General features: G+C 37.2%; 1 non-coding gene across 1 annotated transcript; it reads right to left on the reverse strand.

Moving 5' to 3' along the window:
- Positions 1-4,901: 4,901 nt before the first annotated feature.
- Positions 4,902-5,034, reverse strand: LOC139033194 (U11 spliceosomal RNA). Its single transcript, XR_011485822.1, has one exon. It is a non-coding gene; the product is annotated as a U11 spliceosomal RNA (small nuclear RNA).
- Between the last annotated feature and the right edge of the window lie 491 nt (positions 5,035-5,525).

Here is a 5,525-nt window from a genome sequence, read left to right on the forward strand (position 1 = left end):
AAGTGTATAATAAATATCAAATTTGGGATGGTGAATACCTGAGGGTAGGAGGGGAGTGATGGAAGCAGGGGAGTGCAGTAGAGAAGGAGCTTGTGAATAATAAGCTAATGTTAAGGATCTCTTGTTGGATTGGGTTGAGTGATAAATTCCTGGGTATTTATTATGTAATAAACAGATGAAGGCCAAGCATGAATCAGTGATGATAATTCATTGTAAACCAATAATTATGTTTAATTGATCTGTTCAGCTGAGGCTCCACACAATTAACTAATAAATGGATGGCAAAATTATATAAATAAATGCAAATAAAAAAGAATTGGAATACTATTCTTAATATCTTAGTTTAACTGGCGTTCAGGTCACAAGTTTCAAAGGAGACAAAGGAGTACACTTTATAAAAATAAATGGGGACTTCCCTGGTGGTTCAGTGCTAAAGAATCTGCCTGCCAATTCAGGAGATACAGGTTCAATCCCTGATCCAGGAAGATCCCACATGCCATGCAGCAACTAAGCCTGGGCACCACAACTACTGAGCCCACATGCCACAACTACTGAAGCCCGCGCCCTGTAACCCGTTCTCTGCAATAAGAGAGGCCGCTACAATGAGAACTCTGTGTTCCACAACTAGAGAGTAGTCTGTAAGGTGAATGCAGGGGAAAAAAAGAGTGAACCAGGCATTCAGGCAGAGAAAGATTTATTATAGGAAGAAAGTGACTGGCTTTAGAGAGAAACCAGTGCTGACCCTTTACAGCCAACCCTTCTTATACCCTACTGATGGGAAATGGTGCCCCGAAGGGAGGGGGCCTTTGCTTATCCTTAGCCTGAAGCTGGGGTCTTGTGATCATGTAGTTGGAGGGGTCTCATGGTGTGGGTGGTCACATAGTCTTGAGAAACTGGGAGCAGCAGGGAAAAAGAGGATATCACCTTAAGGAAAAAGCAGGATGCCACCAGAGCAACGTGGCCACTGTGAATGCATCCCTTGTTCGTCAGGCAACCACAATGGGCCATTTTTAAATAATACGCTATGAGCCCCTTGTGGACCCTAACATAGTTCCCACTCACTACAACTAGAGAAAAGCCCACACATCAGTGAAGACCCAGCACAGCCAAAAATAAAAGAAAATTAATGGCAAAATTCACAATGAAGTTGTAATACTTATGAACAGGAGTTGGTGATGGACAGGGAAACCTGGTGTGCTACAGTCCATATCGTCGCAAAGGGTCAGACACGACTGAGTGACTGAACTGATACATCAGGTAACACGGCAAAAATATTCAAAAGGCAAATACTACAAATAGTAAAAGAAAAATGAGACAGACTAACACTGGTGACGGGAGATAATAATTTACATTTCTGGGTCTATAAAAGACCAAAAAGACCAAAAAAATCTCTAAAGAAATAGTATATGAAAATAGAATGTTTAATAAAATATAAAGTGAACCAAATGCTTTATTACTAAAGGAGACAATACAGATTCTTTTCAAATAACCCAATCTTAAAAAAAATCTTAAAATATTCTTAAAAATCAGTGATATGTTAGCCACAAAGAAAATCTCAACTGCAAAATGTAGAAATAGAATAAATGATTAACATTTTCTAATGAGAATACATCAAGATGTTAATAACAAAACCCAGAAATTAAAAAACTCTTTTAACTACTAAAATTTTTACATACTTTCATATATTAGTTGAGCCAAAAAGGAAATACTAATGGAAAATTAAGAGTATCTAGAAAATAATCATTAAAAATTATGTATCCAGACTGACAACTTCAATGAGATATCACCTCACTCTGGTGAGAATGTTCATCATCAAAAAGTCTACAAATAATAAATGGTAGAGAGAGGGTATGGAGCAAAGGGAACCTGTTTATACTGTTGGTGGAAATGTAAATTGGTGCAGCCACTATGGAGAACAGGATGGAGGTTTCTTAAAAAGCTATAAATAGAGATATCACATGATCCAGCAAGTTCACTATGGGCATATATCCAGAAAAGATGAAAACTGTAATTACAAAAGAGACATGCACCCTAATGTTCATAGCAGCACTGTTTATAATTGTCAAGACAGGGAAGCAACCTAACTGTTCAACAACAGAAGAATGGATAAAGAAAATGTGTTAAATATATATAATGGAATATTACTAAGTCATAAAAAAGAATGAAATACTGCCATTGGCAGCAACAAGGATGGACCTAGTGATTATCATCCTAAGCAAAGTCAGACAGAGAAAGGCAAATATGATATCACTCTATATGTGGAATCTAAAAAATAATAGAAATGAATATATTTACAAAACAGAAACAGACTCACAATCATAGAAAGCAATCTTATGGTTACCAAAGAGGAAAGGTTGAGGTGAGGGATAAATTAGGAATTTGGGACTGACATATACACATTACTATATATAAAATAAAGAACAAGGATTCACTGTATAGCACAGGGAACTATATTCAGTATGTCGTAACAACCTATACTAGAAAAGAATACATACAACTGAATCACTCTGTTGTACACCTGAAACTAACAAAGTATTAAAAATCAACTACACTTCAATTTTTCAAAATTATCTATTAGGACTAATTAAGTAGCTACCCTTTGCATTATCCAAATCAAGAAAAGGGGGGAAAGTAAATAAGAAATAAGTAAATTTCTTAAGTACTTAAGTATTTACTTATAAGAAATAAGTAAATAAGAAATAAATAAGAAATAGGTGAGGAAATTAAAAGGATCATAGGATGCTATTTTGCTCAATTATACATAAATTAATTTGAAATTTGGGATGAAATAGATAATGTGCTAAGAAAATTAATTTACCAAATTAATGTAAAATAAAGGATATATAATACTGGATTTCTGTAGGAGAATTAGGAAAAAATTTATCTAACAGTTATTTCATGAAGCACTATTGACAGTAACTCTATTAGGTGAGTCAATCTGGGTTCTCCAAGAAGCACACGTCAAGACAAGATCTGAAGTGCACAAAATCTTTTGGAGAACTGCACGTGAAAGATCAAATATTACTGAGTAAGAGAAGTCAAGGGAAGACTTCAGGCCTCGGTGTAGATCTAACATCTGTAAGGTGCAAGGAAGAGGAAGGAGAATCCAGTAAGAGCCTTAGACTGGAGCGCAGTGGGAGGGTCTTGGCCATGTTGTCGGGAAATCCAGCAGCCGCTGCATCCCAGAGGGGTCCCACCTCTGTCAGAAGTGGCCCATTTCAAGCATACCTCTTATCTCCTCAAAAGCATTTTTCTAGAAATTATCTTCAATCTAGCCTACTTCATCAGTTTTCCTCTCTTCATCAGATCATTCTGATCAGCACACAAACCTACTGTTTGATCTCTCATCTCATCAAAATGTCCCCCGATCCTCTTTCCCAGAGGAGATATGACCCCATTTCTATGCTCTCTGTGGCAGCAAAACTTTTCCCAAAAAATTGCCTGTGCTTATCGCTCCTCTAATTTTTTCTTGGAATTAATTCATTTGATTTTACACCTCCACCACTCCAAGAAAAACATATCTATTAAGCTCTTACCAGCAACCTCTAATATCTCTAAGCCAATGGACAGTTCTCAGTCCTTATCTTAGCCAATCTATCTGCACAGATGTTTTTTTCACTTTCTTCTTCTTCATGTTGTTGTTCAGGTGCTAAGTTGTGTTGACTCTTTGAGACCCCATGGACTGCAGCATGCTAGACTTCTCTGTTCTTCACTATCTGCCAGAATTTGCTCAAACTCATGTCCATTAAGTTGGTGATGCCTTCTTCATATATATATATATATACATATCTTCAAATAATATATATATATCTTCAAATAATATATATATATATATCTTTAAATAATATATGTGTGTGTGTGTGTGTGTGTGAGAGAGAGCTCCCCTGGTGGCTTAGACAGTAAAGCGTCTGCCTGCAATGCAGGAGACTTGGGTTCGATCCCTGGGCTGGGAAGATCCTCTAGAGAAGGAAATGGCAACCCACTCCAGTACTCTTGCCTGGAAAAAAATCCCATGGACAGAGGAGCCTGGTAGGCTACAGTCCATGGGGTCGCAAAGAGTCAGACATGACTAAGCGACTTCTCTTCAAATATGCGTGTGTGTGTGTGTGTCACATATGTATGTATTTGGGTATGTGTTGTTATGTGTGTGTGTAATTGCAAAATATACAAGTTTTAATATTAACAATAAGTCTACTAAATGAAATTTTAAGATGACTTTGATATTATTTTTGTCTTTGGAATATAACCCATCAAGGTTATTCAGTCAAAGTACTATGTTTTAAAGTTACTTGAAATATTATAATTCCTCTCCCCAGGATTATGCCACCAACTTGATAGACAGGTCATTTCTTTCAATTTCATATATATTTTTAAACTTTTTGATACAATTTTTTGTTTTTAAATTTACATGGTTCCCTCTTACACTGTTGGTGGGAATGCAAACTAGTACAGCCACTATGGAGAACAGTGTGGAGATTCCTTAAAAAACTGGAAATAGAACTGCCATATGACCCAGCAATCCCACTGCTGGGCATACACACTGAGGAAACCAGAACTGAAAGAGACACGTGCACCCCAATGTTTATTGCAGCACTGTTTATAATAGCCAGGACATGGAAGCAACCTAGATGTCTGTTGGCAGATGAATAGATAAGAAAGCTGTGGTACATATACACAATGGACTATTACTCAGCTATTAAAAAGAATGCATTTGGATCAGTTCTAATGAGGTGGGTGAAACTGGAGCCTATTATACAGAGTGAAGTAAGTCAGAAAGAGAAACACCAATACAGTATATTAATGCATAAATATGGAATTTAGAAAGATGGTAACGATGACCTTATATGCAAGACAGCTAAAGAGACACAAATGTAAAGAACAGACTTTTTTTTTTGGGGGGGGGGGGCACCAGGACCAACGATCACCAGCTGCCCCACTAGCAAAAATTATGCTTCCAAAATGTCTCGAAGTCGATTCTGCACGTAGAGCAAACGAGCTGCCCTACGTGTGCCACTCACGACAGAAGCCCTTTTTTATAAAGAACAGATTTTTAGACTCTGTGGGAGAAGGCGAGGGTGGGATGATTTGAGAGAACAGCATTGCAACAAGTATATTATCATATGTGAAACAGATCGCCAGTCCAGGTTCGATGCATGAGACAGGGTGCTCAGGGCTGGTTCACTGGGATGACCCAGAGGGATGGGATGGGGTGGGAGGTGGGAGGGGGGTTCAGGATGGGGAACACATGTGCACCCCTGTCTGATTCATGTCAATGTATGGCAAAAACCACTACAATATTGTAAAGCAATTAGCCTCCAATTAAAATAAATAAAAAAGAAAGTGAGCCCAAGTTCAAAAAAATAAATAAATAAATTTACATGGTTCCTAGGTTAAATTATAAAATGTTGTACATTCAGAGAGGTCTAGTTTCCATTTCAGTCTCTTCTTTTCCCTTTTACAATCATGTTAATTGCTTATAAAACAAAATTTTATTTTTGAAAATATGTGGAAAATATAAGTGGATA

This window comes from Odocoileus virginianus, chromosome X, assembly GCF_023699985.2.
Source record: "Odocoileus virginianus isolate 20LAN1187 ecotype Illinois chromosome X, Ovbor_1.2, whole genome shotgun sequence".
In the NCBI taxonomy this organism is placed as follows: Eukaryota; Metazoa; Chordata; class Mammalia; order Artiodactyla; family Cervidae; genus Odocoileus; species Odocoileus virginianus.